Source organism: Aegilops tauschii, chromosome 5 (genome assembly GCF_002575655.3).
Source record: "Aegilops tauschii subsp. strangulata cultivar AL8/78 chromosome 5, Aet v6.0, whole genome shotgun sequence".
Taxonomy (NCBI): Eukaryota; Viridiplantae; Streptophyta; class Magnoliopsida; order Poales; family Poaceae; genus Aegilops; species Aegilops tauschii.
The window spans coordinates 227,193,665-227,217,329 of record NC_053039.3 but is presented as its reverse complement, the minus strand read 5'-3'; positions in this window follow the sequence as shown (position 1 = coordinate 227,217,329).

Genomic DNA, 23,665 nt, shown 5'->3' with positions numbered 1-23,665 from the left:
CAACAGAGGTGTTGACTGGTCAAACTGACGTGTGGGCCAAGTGGGACCCACGTGTCATACACTGTTAGGTTAATTATGGTTTAGGTTAAATTAGTTCCTGCTTAATTAAACTAACTAATTAATTAAACATGATTTATTAACTTAATTAATTCATTAATTAATTAATAATTAATTTTTATTAATTAATTTTATTTTTATTTACTTATTTATTAAAAAAACGTTCTGGGCGGGGCCCCGTGTCATAGGCCCTGGGGGCCTTATCGGGCACACGGGTGCGGGTGGGCGCCGGGACGTGCGGGTGCGGGCGCCCAAACTGGACGCAGCCAGTCGGGGCCACGGCGAGGGGAAAAACGCGGGCGAGGCCACGGCGAGGCTACGGCGGGGCAACAGGGGATGAGTAGGGCGGCGGCCGGCGTGGAGCTCCGGCGGGAGGCAGAGGCGAGCACTGGGGCGGCGCCGGAGGGCGTGGGAAGCAACGGTCGACGGCAGGCAGGGCACGGCGAGGCTCAGGCGAGGTCGGGCAGTGGCCGAGCGCGGATGCGGGTGCAGGCAGGAGCGAGGTAGCAGAAGGGGAAGGGCGCACAGTCCAGGCGCGACGCGGGGAAGGAGGCCGCGGCACCACGGCAGCAGCAGGCGCTGGGCGCACGAGCACGCGTGCACTTCGGCGCGGGCAGGCGCGGCCAGGAGCAGGGGGCCACGGGTGGGCGAGCCAGCGCGAGCTGCGGTGGGGCGACGAGCAGGCGCAGTGCGCGCGGAGGGAGCAGGCGGGGTCGCGGTGACTCAAGGACGACGCGGGCGCGCGTGGATGACTGGGCGTGCGCGCTCGTGCGTACGGGGTCGGGGAAGCGAAGAGGCCTGGGGCCTCACCGTGCGTTTGTAGGGAACGGGGCAGCGGGGCGTGGGGTGGACGACGGGGACGACCGGGCGACGGGGGAAGCAATCCGGCGAAGGCGTCCGGCGACGGCGGGGCGGTCCTCGGGCGATGGCGACGACCGGTTCCCCCTCCTCGATCCCGATCCAATCGGGGGAAGAGAGGGGGATATTTTGCGGGGGGGAGTGTGGGGTGTCGGTGGGTGAGTGGGGGGAGTGGGGGAGGTTATGGGGTGCGGGGTGGGCCGGCCAGATGGTTTGGCCCAATGGTCTGCTGGGCCGGAGCCCGGGTGGGTTTTCTTTCCTCTCTCTTCTTTTGTTTGTTTTCTCTTTTGTATTTTATTTTATTTATTTATTTTCTTTTTTGTTTTATTTCAATTTAAATTATTTAGGCATTCTATAAAAAAGTGTTTATCACACCATATTTACACATGCAATATTTAGTACAAACCGAACATTTTTATTTTAATGTTTGAAAACTTTTATTATTTACCAAACTTTGAATTTGAATTTTGGACCGGTTTTGATCTAACGATAGATTAGCAACAGTAACCATGGTGACGTGGCACCATTAGCGTGTGATTACTGTAGCTTGATTATCCGGGCGTTACAGCAGCCCGGGCACTGCCGGATCCCGTGCTCATCCGTGCCCGAACGAGCTGTGGCGAGTCACACACGTCGACCGCCGGCATCTATGTTGGCGGAAAGCTCTCCAGAATGGCCCAGCCGGTGGTCGGATCATCTTGTGTCCTAAAGAGGGCGGACATCGTAACCCACGTAGGCGCTCGGAGGGAAGGGGTGCGGGGATCCGGGCGTGGCAGAGGAGACAGCTGCTCCAGCACGTCCAAACCTCCCTGCGCCGCCGCCGCCTCCCTCTCTCGCTGTCGGTGTCGCATTAACTTGCGGGCGACGTTCTCCGCCTTGCAAGTCGCCGCCAATGACACCGCCCCTCCCACAGACGAGGCAGACTGCGTCTCTGTCGCGGCGGTGTGGCTCGGGCTGGACGTCATCTCCGGCGGTGGATGGGGACCGAAGGTGAGGATTGGGAGCAAGGATGGAGGCCAGCGAGGGTCCGGGCGTGGGAATGGTTGGAGGGCGGCGGGAGGACAAGGAAGGGTTTGGTTGATTTGGTGCGATTTGGAGTGGAGTCGGGTTGTCGGATCCAACGTGGCGGGCGTGCCCGGGCGCCCCCATATCCGCCCCATATGTGGGCTCAATAGGGGGTGCCGGTCAGCTCGGGCGTTTGAGGGTCGTTTGAGGGGCCCGTCTGGTCGAAATTTCGTGACCGGGCAGTGACCGGGCGGCCTGCCCGGCGTTTGAGATGGATTTGAGGGGTCTGGTTGCAGATGCTCTACTCCTTAGCTCCTCCATGGCTAGTTCCTTGGTACCTGAGTATGCAAAGTGTCTCCGCTTGAGGTAGTAGCCATGTCTCATGTGATTCGAAAGGGAGTTACGAGAGGAGAGGATGTCACCTCCGTCTCGAGAGCTCTTGCACATGCACGTGTCATTGGTCCACTTGGCACTTGGGGAGACGAAGGTAGGTCCATGGGGATGACCATGGGATGCTACGCATCAACTTTGTTGGGCACTCTGGGAGTGTTGTGGGCTGGCGGTCAGGACATCATTTGGGAGGCTGGTCCTCGTTATGTTCAGATTGTCTTCCTGGTGCTCTGCACGTCTGGTATGGTGTTAAAAAATATCGTTCAAACCGGCCACAGTCCCGTGTGTCAATGTCGGGCCGGCAACACGCCGAGCCGCGTCCACGCGTGTGAACCAGGTCCACGAGACATTGCAGCGAAGCGAGGCGAGGACCCGGGTCCGGATCCATGCGCGATAAAGACCGCTGGCTCAGAAGAGGGTTGTGTCTAAGTGCGACCAGTGCGAGCAAATGGTTGCTATGATCAAGGGGTAGTAACCATTTTTGTCATGTATTCATACTTACATGTCTTGAATTGTAGGTTGAGTCTAAGAAACCAGTGTTGCCAACTATGAGATTTTGGTGGAGGGTCACTGTTTCGATGGTTCAGGTCATCTGTCGTGTGGGTTGCTGTTGGCCTTACTATCGATTGGCAGATAGCGATACATATTCATCTTACATTTCCATCAAAGCGGCACATGTGGTTAAATTAAACAAAACGGGAAATATAGACACCCCGGAAAGCCACACGTGTGCGTGAGCCGGTGAGGACCCGCAGCGACGAGTACCAAGAAGGGAAAGAGCGGGTAAATGCGTCGCGCGCCCGGGTGTGCTGTGACGCCCCCGATTCAATCGTACACTAATCATGCACGCAAATGTGTACGATCAAGATCAGGGACTCACGGGAAGATATCACAACACAACTCTACAACATAAATAAGTCATACAAGCATCATAATACAAGCCAGGGCCTCGAGGGCTCGAATACAAGTGCTCGATCATAGACGAGTCAGCGGAAGCAACAATATCTGAGTACAGACATAAGTTAAACAAGTTTGCCTTAAGAAGGCTAGCACAAACTGGGATACAGATCGAATGAGGCGCAGGCCTCCTGCCTGGGATCCTCCTAACTACTCCTGGTCGTCGTCAGCGGGCTGCACGTAGTAGTAGGCACCTCCGGTGTAGTAGGAGTCGTCATCGACGATGGCGTCTGGCTCCTGGGCTCTAGCATCTGGTTGCGACAACCAGGTAGGAAGGAAAGGGGGAAAAGAGGGAGAAAAGCAACAACGAGTACTCATCCAAAGTACTGGCAAGCAAGGAGCTACGCTACATATGCATGGGTATATGTGTAAAGGGCCATATCAGTGGACTGAACTGCAGAATGCCAGAATAAGAGGGGCATAGCTAATCCTGTCGAAGACTACGCTTCTGGCAGCCTCCATCTTGCAGCATGTAGAAGAGAGTAGATTGAAGTCCTCCAAATAGCATCGTATAGCATAATCCTACCCGGCGATCCCCTCCTCGTCGCCCTGTTAGAGAGCGATCACCGGGTTATATCTGGCACTTGGAAGGGTGTGTTTTATTAAGTATCCGGTTCTAGTTGTCATAAGGTCAAGGTACAACTCCGGGTCATCCTTTTACCGAGGGATACGGCTATTCGAATAGATAAACTTCCCTGCAGGGGTGCACCACATAACCCAACACGCTCGATCCCATTTGGCCGAACATACTTTTCTGGGTCATGCCCGGCCTCGGAAGATCAACACGTCGCAGCCCTACCTAAGCACAACAGAGAGGTCAGCACGCCGGTCTAAATCCTATGTGCGCAGGGGTCTGGGCCGATCGCCCATTGCACACCTGCACGTTGCAAGGGCGACCGAAAGCAGACCTAGCCTAGTAGGCGTTCCAGTCCAATCCGGCGTGCGCCGCTCAGTCGCTGACGTCACGAAGGCTTCGGCTGATACCACGACGTCGAGTGCCCATAACTGTTCCCGCGTAGTTGGTTAGTGCGTATAGACCAAATGGCCAGACTCAGATCAAATACCAAGAACTCGTTAAGCATGATATTTTGAAGTAACCGCGGACGCCTTCCAGGGCCAGGCCCACCTCTCGCCTAGGTGGTCTCACCTGCCCTGTCGCTCCGCCACAAGATCCACTCGCGGGTACTCCTACGAGCCGACCCGACTTTAGTCACCACAGGTATCATGTATAGAGTATATAAGTATATACCCGTGATCACCGCCCAAGTGATCACGACCCGATAGTATAGCACAGCAGACGAACAAGAATGTAGGGCCACTGATGGAAAACTAGCATCCTATACTAAGCATGTAGGATTGTAGATAAAGGTAACAACAGTAGTAGCAAGGATAGGCTATGCATCAGGATAGGATTAACGGAAAGCAGTAACATGCTACACTACTCTAATGCAAGTAGTATAGAGAAGAATCGGCAATATCTGGTGATCAAGGGGGGGGGCTTGCCTGATTGCTCTGGCAAGAAGGAGCGATCGTCAACAGCGTAGTCGGTCGGGGCACCAGCAGCGGCGTCGGTCTCGTAGTCTATCGGAGAGAAGAGGCGGAAGAAACAATGAATACAATGCAAACAGATGCATGACATGACAAAGCGTGATGCTAGGTGTGCCCTAACGCGGTAGTAGGTGATACCGGCGAAGGGGGGAACATCCGGGAAAGTATTCCCGATGTTTCGCATTTTCGGACAGATGAACCGGAGGTGAAATGTTGCAGGTTCACTATGCTAGGGACGTGTGGTGAACGAACGGGCTGCGTATCCGGATTCGTCTCGTCGTTCTGAGCAACTTTCATGTAGAAAGTATTTTCATTCGAGTTACGGATTATTTTATATGATTTTCTAAAGATTTAATCATTTTCTGGAATTATTTAAATTAACATAAAAGGGAATTATGACATCAGCATGATGCAATGCTGACGTCAGCAGGTCAACAGGTCGGCTGACCAGTCAAACCAGACAGGTGGCGCCCACATGTCAGCCTCTGTTAATTAACAGAGTTTAAATTAAACTAATCTGAGGTTAAATAGCTACTCGGCCCCACATGTCAGTCTCTAATTAGTAACTAATTAGGTTTTAATTATTAAAACATTCTAATTAACTAATATAGGCGGTGGGCCCACGTGTCAGTGGCACTGGGCTGCCTGGTCAGCAGTTGACTGGGTCAACCGAGTCAACTGGGACCCACGGGGCCCACTGGCAGTGGCTCTGGGGTGGCCCCAGGTGTGCCACGTCGGCGGTGGCCGGCGGCTCGACGCTGGCGACGCCAAAATGCGGCGGAGGGCCTCGGGCCTCGTCGGATTTCGCCTACGGGCGACCATTTCGCGCGCGCTAGGGTGCGTTCGAACGGGCATCGAACGCCGCATCGATTGGTGGCCTCGGCCGCAGCAGGGGGGCCGGAAAAGATGCCGGCGACGAGATGGAGCGGGCGGCCGTTATGGGTGAGCTCAGGTTCGTCGACACAGGGCACGGGGAGGCTCGTGGACGTGCTGGTTGGGCTCCTGGGAGCACCAGGAACTCGACCGTGGGCTTGCGCGAGTGTGACGGCGGCTGTGGCCACGGTGGCGAGGCGATCCGCGGCGACGGGCTCACGGCAACGACGACAAGGTAGCTACGGGGCGCGAGTGGTCAATGAAGAGGAGCAAGGGATGAGAAGCTCACCGCGCGGCTCACACGTAGGCCCGTGACGGTTTAGGAGCGCAGAGGTGGCCGGAGACAACGGCGGTCACCGGCGACAGAGAAGATGGGGACGAGGTGGATCTGGCGCTGTGGTGCCTCCCGGCTCCAACGGCGGGCACCGGTCGACGTGGAGGACGACGACGGACGCCTACGGCATGTCGGGGGTGCAGGGCGATGACGATGGCCGCGGGGACGACGGAGAACGGCGGAGAGCACGCTCGGGCAGAGGGGAAGGAGGGAGCGGCGTGGATCTGGGGGGAGAGGGAGAGGCGCAGAGGTCGAGAGGGAGAGCGGGGGCGGGTGGGAGAGGGGCCCGAGGAGGCGGGGGCGCTGGCGACCTTATCCTCTCCGGCGTCGGTGCCGGCGAGGTGGTCGGGCGGGAGCGCGCCCCTGTTCCGACCCGGGTCGGGGGAACAGGGAAGGAGGCGGCAGGGGAGGCGGGCTGGGCCGGTCGGCTGGCTGGCTAGTAGCTGGGCCGTCTGGTCCAAGAGGGGGGGTTTGCTTCCTTTTGTTTTATTTTCATTTTTTTCCTTTTATTTATTTTCTTTTCTGTTTTAACTCAATTTAAGTATTTAGACATTTTCTAAAAATGTATTTACTTCACCATAATTACCTATGCAGTATTTGGCACCCACCGAACATTTTTGTTTTGACTTTTGAACACTTAGGGTGTTTGTCACTAATTCATTTTTGGATTTGCAATGTTTTTTTTCTTTTTGAACTACCACTTGATTAGTAACAGTAACATAGATGACATGGCATCATCAGGAGAGTTTTACTGTAGCCTAATTATCCGGGCGTTACAAATCTCCTCCACTACAAGAAATCTCGTCCCGAGATTTAGGAGGTAGGAGGAAACAGTGCGGGGTATTCATCACGTAGGCGATCCTCGCGTTCCCAAGTGGCTTCATCTTCAGAATGGTGCGACCACTAGACTTTGAGGAACTTGATCGCCTTCCGACGTGTGCGGCGTTCAGCTTGGTCGAGAATGCGGACCGGATGCTCTTTATAGGAGAGGTCCTGCTGCAATTCGAGCACTTCATGATCCACAGCTTGGATTGGGTCCTCTAAGCAACGGCGGAGCTGTGACACGTGGAACACATCGTGAACTTGAGAAAGGTTCGGCGGAAGTTCAAGTTGATATGCCACTTTTCCACGCCTTTCGAGAATAGTGAATGAGCCAATATAGCGAGGAGCTAGTTTGCCCTTGATTCCGAAGCGGTGAGCACCCTTCATTGGTGTGACTCGAAGATAAGCCTTTTCGCCAGGTTGATAGACCATGTCTTTATGATGACGGTCATACTGACTCTTTTGACACGACTGAGCAGTCTTGAGATTCTCATGAATAATGCGGACTTGTTCTTCGGCATGTTGGATAATATCCGGACCAAAGAGTGGACATTCCCCAGTTTCTGACCAGTTCCGAGGGGTTCGGCACTTTCGTCCATATAACACGGTGCTTGCTGAGGTGGCCTGGAAGCTGCATGTGCCACGCAGGTGCCTGCCCAGCTGGTCGGGCTGGCAGCTGCATGCGAACGGCGGCGGAGTCTTGGTTGGTGCGGGCCTGGCAGTGGCCCCGTTGACGCCCTCGGCAAGGGCCTTGCCGTGGCGTTGCAGTCGTCCCCGGCAAGGCGCTTGCCGGGGGTCTTTGTGGATTCCCTCGGCTGGGATCCTGCCGAGGGTCGCCGTCTTCTGGTCCTCATCTGATCTCTTATGTTTGGGATCTTGACGAAGATCTGCGTGCCACCTCAGAGGCGCCTCCCGAGCCCTGGGGTCCAACATAGTTGGTTGGGTCGGAACCCGTGGGCTCAAGGGTGGCTCGCTCTGTTGGCGTTGGGCAAGTCGCCCTGGCAAGGCTCTTGCCGGGGCCGCAGAGGCCGCCCCGGCAAGGGTCCTGCCAGGGGAGTCCACCTTGCCCCCTTTGCTCTTTGTGTTTTTGGTCTTGGCGTTGCCTCTGATCGCCTTGCGCCTTTGGCTTCTCTCCGGCTTCCCTCCTTTGCCCTGCTAAGTGTGGCCGCGGGCGCGGCTCTGACTGTCCGTGCATAGGTAAATGGGTAAAAAAGAGTGCCCCTACTTTTGTACACCGACAGGAGCCCCCGGGCCTGGGCCACACATAAGCGCGACACGTTGTTGGGCCAGGCCCAAAACGGTGCTCGGGCAGTCGGGGCGGGATTTTACGGCAGTAATTTTTCGTCCGCCGCGCTTCCCCACGACCTGCGCGCGACGTGGAGGGTCGTGCGTGACGTGGGGGTCATGCGTGGGGCGGTTTCCGCATGCATGCGTCACATCGTGGTTAATGGGAAAAGAGGCGGCCCACGTCTTCCCCGTAAAAAGGAATAACCGCGGGTGCGCTTCTCATTTACCCTTCGTGCTTTCCCCAATCTCGGAACCGCCGTCCCCTTCTCCTTCCTTCGCAAGCTTTCGCCTTCGCCCGTTGCCTCCGCACCTCCGCCATCCCCCATTCCTTGCTTCCCGCAGCTGCCATGGCACCCAAGACCAGCAGAGGCAAGGGAGTGGCCAAGGACGCTAGGGAGAAAGAGCCGCCGGAGAGCGAGTTGGCGGTGCGGCGGACGCAGCACACCTACTTCTCGTCGACGGTTGATGCGGTCGAACTCCGGAACTACTTCAAGCACCTGTGGGGGTGCAAGACAGGAAGCGAGACGACGGGGCACCTGGCCACGCGCGTCATCCCCGCCGCCTTCGCCGAAGCCGGCCCGAATCGGTACTCGTTCTTCGTCGACTACTTCTCCTGCGGCCTCTGCCCCCCTTTCTCTGATTTCTTCAATGATGTCATGCACACCTACGGATTTCATCTTCTGGATTTTACCCCAAATGCTGTGGCGTGCATGGCTCTCTTTGCGCACCTCTGTGAGGGCTTCGTCGGGGTGCATCCCAACACGGTGCTCTTCCGCCACTACTTCTTCCCTCGGATCCAGAAGGGAGGCGCCATCTCCGGCTGCGTCCCCTGGATCCCAAGATCAAAGGGGACATACCGGGAGGGCGCCCAGAAGGAGAGGTGGGAAGAATGGCGGGGCCGGTGGTGCTGGATCGAGTAAGACGACCCCCAGGAGTTCTTCCAGGTTCGCCAGGTGCCGCCGGTCCGCAGTAACGTCTGGAGTAATGTCGATGCTGACGACGCGAAGCTCACGGTCGCCACCACCAGGATTCTCCGCCTCACCGAGGCCGGGCTCACCCTTGAGATGATCGGGGCGGATTTCATCCACCGCCGAATCGCTCCGCTGCACAACAAGGGGAGGCCGGCCTGGCTCTTCACGAATGCGGCCGACATCATGAGGCTTCACCCCGGCCTCGACCACAACCTCACGGTGATGGGGCACGCCCAATTTTGCCAGCAGCTTTTCCAGCTCGATGTGAACCGCGACGGTGAGGTCGAGCGGTCCGGCAAGGCCGCGAAGGCCGGCAAGGCCACCAGGGGGCCATTGTTTAAGTTGCCGGCGGGGGTGGTCCCGCTGAGCAACAACTCGCGTCGCAACGACATCATCGCCATGATGCCGGAGTTCAACGCGCACGGCCTCGTCCCAAATTGGGCCGAGCCGGCGGAGGATCAAGTGCAGGAGTTTTTTGACACCTTGGAGGAGAAATACGTCAGCGCCGAGCCGCGGCTCATCCAGGACACTACCCAGGCGGAGCTGGACTACATTGCCGCCAGGGCGGCGGAGGCGGAGCTCGCTAGGGAGGTCGGGAGTGCCGTCGGCGTGGAGGACAAGGCTGCCGCGGAGGCGGAGGAAAAAGAGCTCGCCCAGTGGGCGGAGCCCGCTGGGGAAGCCAGCAGCGCCGGCACCGGGGCTCCTCTCGTCGAAGACGTGGTCGACGAGTCGTCGTCGGAGGAGGCCGAGGCTGCCGACCCTCCGGCCTTGGGGAGAGGGCGAGTCCTGTGGCAAGGCCGCGCAACTACGGCAAGCCCAGGAGACGTCCGCGCGCGAGACGAGGGTCGCGGCGGCGAAGAAAGTGGTGAAGGCCGCGGTGGCGAAGAAGAAAGCATCCGCTTCTTCTTCGTCCAAGCGCGTTCAGACGCCACCTCCTTCCCCTCCTCCGGCAAGCGTTTTGACTTCGGGTCCCTCGGCCCAAGGAGGAAGAGGAAGGCAGCAGAGGAGGAGGAGGAGGAGGATTAAGATTCTTGTTCCCTTCCCCCTTCCTGTCATCTTCGTCTCCTCAATTGCGCTGCATATCTTGAATTGTTTTCATTTTTGCAGGGACGTGGAGATGCTGGCCCAGAGGGTGAAGAGGGCCAGGACCTCGACGGGCGGCTAGCCCCCGGCAGGCGCTTCCGGCACACTGCCGGTGGTGTTGAGCAGTCCGGACAGCAGCCCCCGGCCCAGCCCCCAACGTAAGTTCATCACTCGCCCTTCGCCAACGTGTGTTGGGGTACGATCACTTGGTGCTGACCTTGCCGTGATTGCAGGAGGAGGACAGCGGCAGGAGGAGCCACAGAGGGCTACCCCCAACACGCCGCCCCCATCGACCACGCCGCCCCGAGGGGCGTCCCCGGCAAGGGCGCCAAGCACCGAGCCCATGCACACGGAGGAGGAGGAGGAGGCGAACTCGGGCGCTGATGGCTTTCCTCGGCGCCAAATGTTGGCGGGGAGGGGACCTCTGCTTCCCATCCCGTCACGGGTAAGCAACTCGCCTTCCGTCCCTGTTTGCTTTTTCTTCTTTCTGACCCTGGTCTTGGCCTCGCCTCATCCCTTTCTCGGTATCTAGATCCCCCCTCGGCGGACCCCGAGGACATCGACACTGTCATCGAGGATGTCGCCAAGGATGCCGCGGCGGAGGCCGAAAAGATCGCCGCCGAGGAGGCCGCCAAGGGGTCCGCCGGGGAGCCCGGCAAAGGGCCTGCCGGGGAGGCCGGCAAGCCCGCCGCCGAGTAGGAGGTGGTTGATGACCAGCCTTCCTCCTCCGCTGCCTCTGGCTCCGGCAGGTATCTGAAGGTGAGCGATGACCTTTTCGTCCACCTCCCAGGGACATCAAGCTCCAGGGCGCCCATCGAGGGAGAGGTGTTCGACGAGGAGGTGCTTGCCGCCGCCGGGCTCGAGGTTGTTGACGAGCCGAGCGCCGGTGGCGATGGTTCCCAGGAGGAGTGGCTTCTCCAGGCCATGGGAGCCAACTTTCGGAAGCTTCAGGCGCCCCACCGCGCCTGCCTGGACAAGGCCAAGTCCAGGATGGCAACGGTGGACAAGCCGGAGGCGGACCTCAAGGGACGCGTTGGCGAGACGCAGACTTGGTTCCGCTAGGCTTGTGAGGAGCTGAAAGCCGCCCAGGGCGAGCTGGCCAAGCGCGACGTGGAGCTCACCATGAAGCAGGCCGACATCGAGTAGGCCCAGGAGACGGCGAAGAACCTGGCCGCCGCAGGCGAGGCCACTCGAGCCCAGCACCAGGCCGCACTGAACTTCCAGGAGGAGGACCTTGCCGCTCACGAGGAGAAGCTTGCCGCAATGCTCCACGGCAAGGATGAGGAGCTGGAGAAGCTCGTCGTGCAGCGGACCCGGGAGCTGGAGCAGAGGCACAGGGAGGCACTCGATGCTCAGGCTCTGGTTCACGCTAGCAAGGTGAAAGAGCTGGAGGTGGAGCGGGACGGGCTAAGGGACCAGGCCCAGAAGCTGGCCAAGGAGAAGGACACGCTCAACGGTGCCCTGATTGAGGCGCAGGGCGCGGTTCTCATCAAGGCTGGGGAGCTCTCCGAGGCCAAGAACTCCATCAAAGACCTCAAGCTGAAGCTGGAGGGTCTCGAGGGGATGTTGTCGGAGAGCAAGGCCCGAGAGGAGACCCTGACCAAGGATCTGGAGAACGAGAAGCAGCAGCGGAAGAACGAGACTGCCAACCACAAAGACTTTGTGGAGGGTGAGAATCGCTGGATCGGCTGCCTTGAAGATGTCGCCGGCAGGATCACCACGCAGCTGGCCACCATGGGGATGCCAACTGTGAGGTACGCTCCGGATCGCAGTACGACTCCCAACGCCAGGCTGAACCTATTCTTTGAGGGTGTTCTGGGAGCCCTGGAGCATTTCTGCTCCACCAGGGCGACTTTCCTGGCCAATGAGGCCCGGAGGCTTTGCTGGGGTGCCATGACCAAGGTTCTCACCAAGGTGGCATACTGGAATCCCAACCTCAACTTCGATGTTGCGCTGGAGAGCTTGCCGGAGGGTGTGGACCTTGCGCCGCTCGAGGAGCGTATCGAGCCCATCATCAGCGGCATCGATGGAATCCAGAGGGTAGAGGGCCAGCGCCGGGACTAGGCACCCCGCTTCTTATCGTCGCTGCAGATTCAGGACCAAGACAATTTCTATCTTTAGTTAGAACCACAGCAACAATTGATGTAATATAACTCTGCAGTACTTTTGAATCAGTGCATGTTATTTTCCTGTTCAATCTTTCTCTCTGTATGTCCACCCTACGTTAATCAGGTAGGCTTGCCGGCGCGTAACACAGGGCACAGCGCCTCGAGGATGGATCCTCGATAGCCTGCCGGGTGTGCTTGCTGCCGGGCGAACCACCTTACCGCCCTCAACGCGGCCGCCCGAACTATCGAGCTTGACTTGAGTCAGAATCGAGAGTGTTGCCAGTTGCGGAAGGCTACCCTGCCACTCTCGACGCGGCCGCTTGAGCTGTTGAGCGGACTCGAAACAGAACAAGGGCATTGCCAATCGCGGGAGGGTCCCTTTGCGTGCAGGTTTTCCATACAAAGAACAAGATCTCCGAGGGGAATAACCTTATATAAAAAGGAAATATTTAAAGTCTGGCATGACTTAGCTTTCCTGTCGCCGTACTAGCGCCCTTCGTGCTTGCAAGCGGCGTCGTTCTCTTGGCCGTCTTCTTCTCCAGAAGGCGTGGCCACGAGAAACTGCTAAGCCGGATGCTAAACCAGACTCTCACAACTGCGCCCCCTACCTGGCGCGCCAAAGATGTCGGTGGGAACGACACCTATGGGATCACTGGGATCCCTTCTACGGTCGGCGGGGCGCGGGGTCATGAGAAGAGCAGGTTTAGGAGCCAGCACACGGGTCGTTTACCCAAGTTTGGGCTGCGAGGATGCGTAAAACCCTAGTCCTGCTTTGGTGGATGTATTGAGTGTTCTTGAGCTTTCAAACTAGCTACGGTGGCTGTGTAGTTCCAAAAATCCGAATCCCTCTCCTGGTCGCCTCGGGCCTCCTTTTATAGGAAAAAGGGGTTGCCACAGTGGCACATAGGAGGTGCAAAGGCCTACAGTGCGCGAGCTTATCGCGCGGCGTTACGGGACAAAGTGCATTAAATGCGCTATTTAGGTGTCCATTTGCTTTATCGGGGACGGGAACGAGGCCCGTCCCGTCCGTCGCCGCTCCGCCTCGCTTCGACATGCGCCCAGGCCAGCGATGCATGCAGCACCATGTAGGCAGGCAGGCAGCTGAGGTGGCGTGGTGGCAGGGCCTTCATGAAGATCTGCATGCCACCACGCAGGTGCTTGCTGAGTTGGCCTAGAAGCTGCATGTGCCACGCAGGTGCCTGCCCAGCTGGTCGGGCTGGCAGCTGCATGCGAATGGTGGTGGAGTCTTGGTTGGTGCGGCCCTGGCAGTGGCCCCGTTGACGCCCTCGGCAAGGGTCTTGCCGGGGGGCCCGACAAGGGCCTTGCCGTGGCGTTGCAGTCGTCCCCGGCAAGGCGCTTGCCGGGGGTCTTTGTGGATTCCCTCGGCTGGGATCCTGCCGAGGGTCGCTGTCTTCTGGTCCTCATGTGATCTCTTATGTTTGGGATCTTGACGAAGATCTGCATGCCACCTCAGAGGCGCCTCCCGAGCCCTGGGGGTCCAACATAGTTGGTTGGGTCGAAACCCGTGGGCTCAAGGGTGGCTCGCTCTTTTGGCGTTGGGCAAGTCGCCCCGGCAAGGCTCTTGCCGGGGCCGCGGAAGCAGCCCCGGCAAGGGTCCTGTCGGGGGAGTCCACCTTGCCCCCTTTGCTCTTTGTGTTTCTGGTCTTGGCGTTGCCTCTGATCGGCTTGTGCCTTTGGCTTCTCTTCGACTTCCCTCCTTTGCCCTGCTAAGTGTGGCCGCGGGCGCGGCTCCGACTGTCTATGCACAGGTAAAGGGGTAAAAAAGAGAGCCCCTACTTTTGTACACCGACACTTTCTTCATGTCAAATACATATTCCTTCGACTATGAGATTATGCAACTCCCGGATACCGGAGGAATGCCTTGTGTGCTATCAAACATCACAATGTAACTGTGTGATTATAAAGATGCTCTACAAGTATCTCCTAAGGTGTTTGTTGAGTTGGCATAGATCGAGATTAGGATTTGTCACTCCGAGTATCGGAGAGGTATCTCTGGGTCCTCTCGGTAATACACATCATAAGCTTGCAAGCAAACGACTAAGGAGTGAGTCACGAGGTGATGTATTACAGAACGAGTAAAGAGACTTGCTGGTAACGAGATTGAACTAGGTATGAAGATACCGACGATCGAAACTCGGGCAAGTAACATACGGATGGACAAAGGGAATTACGTATGTTGTCACAATGTTCAACCGGTAAAGATCTTCGTAGAATATGTAGGAGCCAATATGGGCATCTAGGTTCCGCTATTGGTTATTGATCGGAGAGGTGTCTCCGTCATGTCTACATAGTTCTCGAACCCATAGGGTCCGCACGCTTAACGTTCGTTGACGATTGTAACGCCCGGATAATTATGCTACAGTAATCCCATGCTAATGATGCCACGTCACCGTAATTATTGTTGTTAACCTCGCGATGATTTAATCATGTTCAATTTGAAAATTCAAAATGAAATCAAACAACAAAAGTAAATAAAAGAAAAAGGAGAAATCAAACAAAAAAAGGAGACCCCTTGGCCAATTGGGCCAACAGGCCCAGCTGGCCACCCACGCGGCCCAGCCGGCCCACCCCGTCCTTCCTTATCCCCCACGCCCCCAAAATATCTGTAGATCACCCCACTTTCCCCCATGATCTCCTCTCCTCCCGTCTGGATCGAGATCGGGGCAGCGAGTGTCGGCGTCAAAACCGGCAGATCTCGGGTAGGGGGTGACGAACTGTGCGTCTAAGGTCGATGGTAATAGGAGACAGGGGACATGATGTTTACCCAGGTTCGGGCCCTCTCTATGGAGGTAATACCCTACTTCCTGCTTGATTGATCTTGATGGATATGAGTATTACAAGAGTTGATCTACCACGAGATCGTAATGGCTAAACCCTAGAAGTCTAGCCTGTATGACTATGGTAATGAGTATCTCCCTTTCCGGACTAAGTTCTCTGGTTTATATAGACACCGGGAGGATCTAGGTTTACACAAGGTCGGTTACAAAGAAAGGAATCTACATATCCGGTCGCCAAGCTTGCCTTCCACGCCAAGGAGAATCCCATCCGGACACGGGTGCAGTCTTCGGTCTTTGTATCTTCACAACCCATCAGTCTGGCCCATGGCTAACAGGTCGGACGCCCGAGGACCCCTTAGTCCAGGACTCCCTGAGTAGCCCCTGAACCTGGCTTCAATGACAAAGTATCCGGCGCGTAGATCAGTCTTCGGCATTGCAAGGTGGGTTCCTCCTTCCGAACTATACCCCGAAATAGTCTTCGGACGTACCGACGTGTCCGGATCTCTAACACACACAGCACACACAACCGTAGAGAGAATACAATATTTCACGAATCCAATCCGCTGACAACTTTGTGTAACATGACATTGTTGGAAATATGCCCTAGAGGCAATAATAAATAGGTTATTATTATATTTCCTTGTTCATGATAATCGTTTATTATCCATTCTAGAATTGTATTGATAGGAAACTCAGATACATGTGTGGATACATAGACAACACCATGTCCCTAGTAAGCCTCTAGTTGACTAGATCGTTGATCAATAGATGGTTACGGTTTCCTGACCATGGACATTGGATGTCGTTGATAACGGGATCACATCATTAGGAGAATGATGTGATGGACAAGACCTAATCCTAAGCCTAGCACAAGATCGTGTAGTTCGTTTGCTCAGAGCTTTTCTAATGTCAAGTATCATTTCCTTAGACCATGAGATTGTGCAACTCTCGGATACCATAGGAATGCTTTGGGCGTACCAAACGTCACAACATAACTGGGTGGCTATAAAGCTGCACTACAGGTATCTCCGAAAGTGTCTGTTGGGTTGGCACGAATCGAGACTGGGATTTGTCACTCCGTGTAAACGGAGAGGTATCTCTGGGCCCACTCGGTAGGACATCATCATTATGTGCACAATGTGACCAAGGAGTTGATCACGGGATGATGTGAGTTACGGAACGAGTGAAGAGACTTGCCGGTAACGAGATTGAACAAGGTATAGGGATACCGACGATCGAATCTCGGGCAAGTAACATATCGATTGACAAAGGGAATTGTATACGGGATTGATTGAATCCTCGACATCGTGGTTCATCCGATGAGATCATCGAGGAGCATGTGGGAGCCAACATGGGTATCCAGATCCCGCTGTTGGTTATTGACCGGAGAGTCGTCTCGGTCATGTCTGCGTGTCTCCCGAACCCGTAGGGTCTACACACTTAAGGTTCGGTGACGCTAGGGTTATAGAGATATTAGTATGCGGTAACCCGAAAGTTGTTCAGAGTCCCGGATGAGATCCCGGACGTCACGAGGAGTTCCGGAATGGTCCGGAGGTAAAGATTTATATATGGGAAGTCTTATTTTGGTCGCCGGAAAAGTTTCGCACTTTATCGGTATTGTACCGGGAGTGCCGAAAGGGGTCCGGGGGTCCACCAAGGGGGTCCACCAGCCCCGGGGGGCCACATGGGCTGTAGGGGGTGCACCTTGGCCTATATGGGCCAAGGGCACCAGCCCCAAGAGGCCCATGCGCCAAGAGATAAGAAAAAAAGGAGAGTCCTAAAGGGGGAAGGCACCTCCGAGGTGCCTTGGGGGGGAAGGACTCCTCCCTGGCCGCACCCTTCCTTGGAGGGAGGGCCAAGGCTGCGCCCCCCTCTCCCTTGGCCCTATATATAGTGGGGGGAAGGGAGGTCAGCAACAACCTAAGCCCTGGCGCCTCCCTCTCCCTCCCGTGACACATCTCCCTCCTCCCGCTTGCGCTTGGCGAAGCCCTGTTGGAATCCCGCTACTTCCACCACCACGCCGTCGTGCTGCTGGATCTCCATCAACCTCTCCTCCCCCTTGCTGGATCAAGAAGGAGGAGACGTTGCTGCTCCGTACGTGTGTTGAACGCGGAGGTGCCGTCCGTTCGGCGCTAGGATCATCGGTGATTTGGATCACGACGAGTACGACTCCATCAACCCCGTTCTCTTGAACGCTTCCGCTCGCGATCTACAAGGGTATGTAGATGCACTCCCCTCCTCCCCCTCGTTGATAGATTACTCCATAGATTGATCTTGGTGATGCGTAGAAAATTTTGAATTTCTGCTACGTTCCCCAACAGTGGTATCAGAGCTAGGTCTATGCGTAGTTTCTATGCACGAGTAGAACACAAAGTAGTTGTGGGCGTTGATGTTGCCAATTCTTCTTGCCGCTACTAGTCTTATCTTGTTTCGGCGGCATTGTGGGATGAAGCGGCCCGGACCGACCTTACACGTACGCTTACGTGAGACAGGTTCCACCGACTGACATGCACTAGTTGCATAAGGTGGCTAGCGGGTGTCTGTCTCCCCCACTTTAGTCGGAACGGATTCGATGAAAAGGGTCCTTATGAAGGGTAAATAGAAATTGGCATATCACGTTGTGGTTTTACGTAGGTAAGAAACGTTCTTGCTAGAAACCTATACAAGCCACGTAAAAACTTGCAAACAACAATTAGAGGACGTCTAACTTGTTTTTGCAGCATGTGCTATGTGATGTGATATGGCCAGAAGATGTGATGAATGATATATGTGATGTATGAGATTGATCATATTCTTGTAATAGGAATCACGACTTGCATGTCGATGAGTATGACAACCGGCAGGAGCCATAGGAGTTGTCTTTATTTTTGTATGACCTGCGTGTCATTGAATAACGCCATGTAAATTACTTTACTTTATTGCTAAGCGCGTTAGCCATAGAAGTAGAAGTAATCGTTGGCGTGACAACTTCATGAAGACACAATGATGGAGATCATGGTGTCATGCTGGTGACAAAGATGATCATGGTGCCCCGAAGATGGAGATCAAAGGAGCAAAATGATATTGGCCATATCATGTCACTATTTGATTGCATGTGATGTTTATCATGTTATGCATCTTATTTGCTTAGAACGACGGTAGCTTAAATAAGATGATCCCTCACTAAAATTTCAAGAGACGTGTTTCCCCTAACTGTGCACCGTTGCGAAGGTTCGTTGTTTCGAAGCACCACGTGATGATCAGGTGTGATAGATTCTAACGTTCGAATACAACGGGTGTTGACGAGCCTAGCATGTACAGACATGGCCTCGGAACACATGCAAAACACTTAGGTTGACTTGACGAGCCTAGCATGCACAGACATGGCCTCGGAACACAAGAGATCGAAAGATCGAACATGAGTCGTATAGTAGATACGATCAACATGGAGATGTTCACCGATGATGACTAGTCCGTCTCACGTGATGATCGGACACGGCCTAGTTTGACTCGGATCATGTATCACTTAGATGACTAGAGGGATGTCTATCTGAGTGGGAGTTCATTCAATAATCAGATGAACTTCATTATCATGAACATAGTCAAAAGGTCTTTACAAATTATGTCATACGCTTTAGTTCTACTGTTTAAGATATGTTCCTAGAGAAAATTTAGTTGAAAGTTGGTAGTAGCAATTATGCGAACTGGGTCCGTAAACTGAGGATTGTCCTCATTGCTGCACAGTAGGCTTATGTCCTTAATGCACCGCTCGGTGTGCTGAACCTCAGCGTCGTCTGTAGATGTTGCGGAACATCTGACATACATGTTTTGATAACTACGTGATAGTTCAGTGCGTAATGCTAACGGTTTAGAATTGTGGCACCAAAGACGGTTTTGAAACGTCGCAGAACATATGAGATGTTCCGAAGACTGAAATTGGGATTTCAGACTAGTGCCCACGTCAAGAGGTATGAGACCTCTGACAAGTTTCTTAAGCCAGCAAACTAAGGGAGAAAAGCTCAATCGTTGAGCATGTGCTCAGATTGTCTGAGTACCACAATCGCTTGAATCGAGTGGGAGTTACTCTCCCAGATGAGATAGTGATGGTTCTCCATAGTCACTGTCACCAAGCTAGTAGAGCTTCGTGATGAACTATAACATATCAGGGATAGTTATGATGATCCTTGAGCTATTCGCGATGTTTGACACCGCGAAAGTAGAAATCAAGAAGGAGCATCAATTGTTGATGGTTAGTAAAACCACTAGTTTAAGAAGGGCAAGGGCAAAAGGGATACTTCATGAAACAGCAAGTCATTTGCTGCTCTAGTGAAGAATCCCAAGGTTGAACCCAAACCCGAGACTAAGTGCTTCTGTAATGAGAGGAACGGTCACTGAAGCAGTACTACCCAAGATATTTGGTAGATGAGAAGGCGGGCAAGGTCGACAGAAGTATATTGGATATACGTTATATGAATGTGTACTTTACTAGTACTCCTAGCAGCACTGGGGTATTAGATACCGGTTCGGTTGCTAAGTGTTAGTAACTCGAAATAAAAGCTGCGGAATAAACGGAGACTAGCTAAAGGTGAGATGACGATATGTGTTGGAAGTGTTTCCAAGGTTGATGTGATCAAGCATCGCATGCTCCCTCTACCATCGAGATTTGGTGTTTGCATTGAGCATGATTGGATTATGTTTATCGCAATACGGTTATTCATTTAAGGAGAATAATGGTTACTCTGTTTATTTGAATAATACCTTCAATGGTCTTGCACCTAAAATGAATCTCGATCGTAGTGATACACATGTTCATGCCAAAAGATATAAGATAGTAATGATAGTTCCACATACTTGTGGCACTGCCATTTGAGTCATATTGGTATAGAACGCATGAAGAAGCTCCATGTAGATGGATCTTTGGACTCAGTCGTTTTTTAAAAGATTGAGACATGCGAACCATGTCTATTGGTATATATGCATGAAGAAATTCCATGCAGATGGATCGTTTGGACTCACTTGATTTTGAATCACTTGAGACATGCAAATCATACCACATGGGCAAGATGACTGAAAGGCCTCGTTTTCAGTAAGATGGAACAAGAGAGCAACTTGTTGGAAGTAATACATTTGATGTGCGCAGTCCAATGAGTGCTGAGGCATGCAGTGGATATCGTTATGTTCTTACTTCACAGATGATTTGAGTAGATGCTGAGTGTATTTACTTGATGAAACACAAGTCTGAATTATTGAAAGGTTCAAGTAATTTCAGAGTGAAGTTGAAGATCGTCGTGACAAGAGGATAAAATGTCTGTGATATGATCATAGAGATGAGTATCTGAGTTACGAGTTTGGCACACAATTGAGACATTGTGGAAAGTGTTTCACAATTAATACCGCCTGGAACACCATAGTGTGATGGTGTGTCCGAACATCATAACTGCACCCTATTGGATATGGTGCATACCATGATGTCTCTTATCGAATTACCACTATCGTTTATGGCTTAGGCATTAGAGACAACCGCATTCACTTTAAAAGGGGGCACCACGCAATTCCGTTGAGACGACACCGTTTAGAGAAACCTAAGTTGTCGTTTCTTAAAAGTTTGGGGCTGCGATGCTTATGTGAAAAAGTTTCAGGCTGATAAGCTCGAACCCAAAAACGGATAAATGCATCTTCATAGAATACCCAGAACAGTTGGGTAGACCTCCTATTTCAGATCTGGAAGCAAAAGTAATTGCTTCTAGAAACGGGTCCTTTCTCGAGGAAAAGTTTCTCTCGAAAGAATTGAGTGGGAGGATGGTGGAAACTTGATAAGGTTATTGAACCGTCACTTCAACTAGTGTATAGCAGGGCACAAGAAGTTGTTTCCTGTGGCACCTACACCAATTGAAGTGGAAGCTTATGATAGTGATCATGAAACTTCGGATCAAGTCACTACCAAACCTCGTAGGACGACGAGGATGCGTGCTACTTCAGAGTGGTACGTGATCCTGTCTTGAAAGTCATGTTGTTAGACAACAATGAACCTCCGAGCTATGGAGAAGCGATGGTGGGCCCATATTCCGACAAATGGTTAGAAGCCATGAAATCCGAGATAAATGGATCTTTAAGAAGAAGACGGACATGGACGGTAATGTTACCGTCTATGAAGCTCGACTTGTGGCTAAGAGTTTTTCCACAAGTTCAAGGAGTTGACTACGATGAGATTTTTCTCATCCGTAGCGATGCTTAAGTCCGTCGGAATCATGTTAGCACTAGCTGCATTTATGAAATCTGGCAGATGGATGTCAAAACAAGTTTCCTTACCAGTTTTCGTAAGGAAAGGTTGTATGTGATACAATCAGAAAGGTTTTGTCGATCCTAAGGATGCTAAAAGGTATGCTAGCTCCAGCGATCCTTCCATGGACTAGAGCAAGCATCTCGGAGTCAGAATATACGCTTTGATGGAGTGATCAAAGTTTTTGGGTTTATACAAAGTTTGTTAGAAACTTGTATTTACAATAAAGTGAGTGGGAGCGCTACAACATTTCTGATAAGTATATGTGAATGACATATTGTTGATCCAAAATGATGTAAAATTTCTGGAAAGCATAAAGGGTTGTTTGAAAGGAGTTTTTTCAAAGGAAGACCTGGATAAAAGCTGCTTACATATTGGGAATCAAGATCTATAGAGATAGATCAAGACGCCCGATGATACTTTCAAAAGAACGCACACCTTGACATGATTTTGAAAGAGTTCAAAATAGATCAACAAATAAGGGGTTCTTGGCTGTGTTACAAGGTGTGAGTATTGAGTAAGACTCAAGACCTGACCACAACAGAAGAGAGAGAAAGGACGAAGGTCGTCCCCTATGCTTCAGACGTAGGCTCTACAGTATGCTATGCTGTGTACCGCACATGAAGTGTGCCTTGCCATGAGTTGGTCAAGGGGTACAATAGTGATCCGGGAATGGATCACATGACAGCGGTCGAACTTATCCTTAGTATCTAGTGGACTAAGGATTTTCTCGATTATGGAGGTGAAAAGGAGTTCGTCGTAAAGGGTTACGTCGATGCGAACTTTGACACTAATCCGGATGACTCTGAGTAGTAAACCGGATTCGTATAGTAGAGCAATCATTTGAAATGGCTCCAAGTAGCGCGTGGTAGCATCCACAAGATGACATAGATATTCGTAAAGCACACACGGATCTGAAAGGTTCAGACCCGTTGACTAATAACCTCTCTCACAAGCATAACATGATCAAACCAGAACTCATTGAGTGGTAATCACATAGTGATGTGAACTAGATTGTTGACTCTAGTAAACTCTTTGGATGTTGGTCACATGGTGATGTGACCTATGAGTGTTAATCACATGGCGATGTGAACTAGATTATTGACTCTAGTGCAAGTGGGAGACTGTTGGAAATATGCCCTAGAGGCAATAATAAATAGGTTATTATTATATTTCCTTGTTCATGATAATCGTTTATTATCCATGCTAGAATTGTATTGATAGGAAACTCAGATACATGTGTGGATACATAGACAACACCATGTCCCTAGTAAGCCTCTAGTTGACTAGCTCGTTGATCAATAGATGGTTACGGTTTCCTGACCATGGACATTGGATGTCGTTGATAACGGGATCACATCATTAGGAGAATGATGTGATGGACAAGACCTAATCCTAAGCCTAGCACAAGATCGTGTAGTTCGTTTGCTCAGAGCTTTTCTAATGTCAAGTATCATTTCCTTAGACCATGAGGTTGTGCAACTCTTGGATACCGTAGGAATGCTTTGGGCGTACCAAACGTCACAACATAACTGGGTGGCTATAAAGGTGCACTACAGGTATCTCCAAAAGTGTCTGTTGGGTTGGCACGAATCGAGACTGGGATTTGTCACTCCGTGTAAACGGAGAGGTATCTCTGGGCCCACTCAGTAGGACATCATCATTATGTGCACAATGTGACCAAGGAGTTGATCACGGGATGATGTGAGTTACGGAACGAGTGAAGAGACTTGCCGGTAACGAGATTGAACAAGGTATAGGGATACCGACGATCGAATCTCGGGCAAGTAACATATCGATTGACAAAGGGAATTGTATACGGGATTGATTGAATCCTCGACATCGTGGTTCATCCGATGAGATCATCGAGGAGCATGTGGGAGCCAACATGGGTATCCAGATCCCGCTGTTGGTTATTGACCGGAGAGTCGTCTCGGTCATGTCTGCGTGTCTCCCGAACCCGTAGGGTCTACACACTTAAGGTTCGGTGACGCTAGGGTTATAGAGATATTAGTATGCGGTAACCCGAAAGTTGTTCGGAGTCCCGGATGAGATCCCGGACGTCACGAGGAGTTCCGAATGGTCCGGAGGTAAAGATTTATATATGGGAAGTCTTATTTTGGTCGCCGGAAAAGTTTCGCACTTTATCGGTATTGTACCGGGAGTGCCGAAAGGGGTCCGGGGGTCCACCAGCCCCGGGGGGCCACATGGGCTGTAGGGGGTGCACCTTGGCCTATATGGGCCAAGGGCACCAGCCCCAAGAGGCCCATGCGCCAAGAGATAAGAAAAAAAAGGAGAGTCCTAAAGGGGGAAGG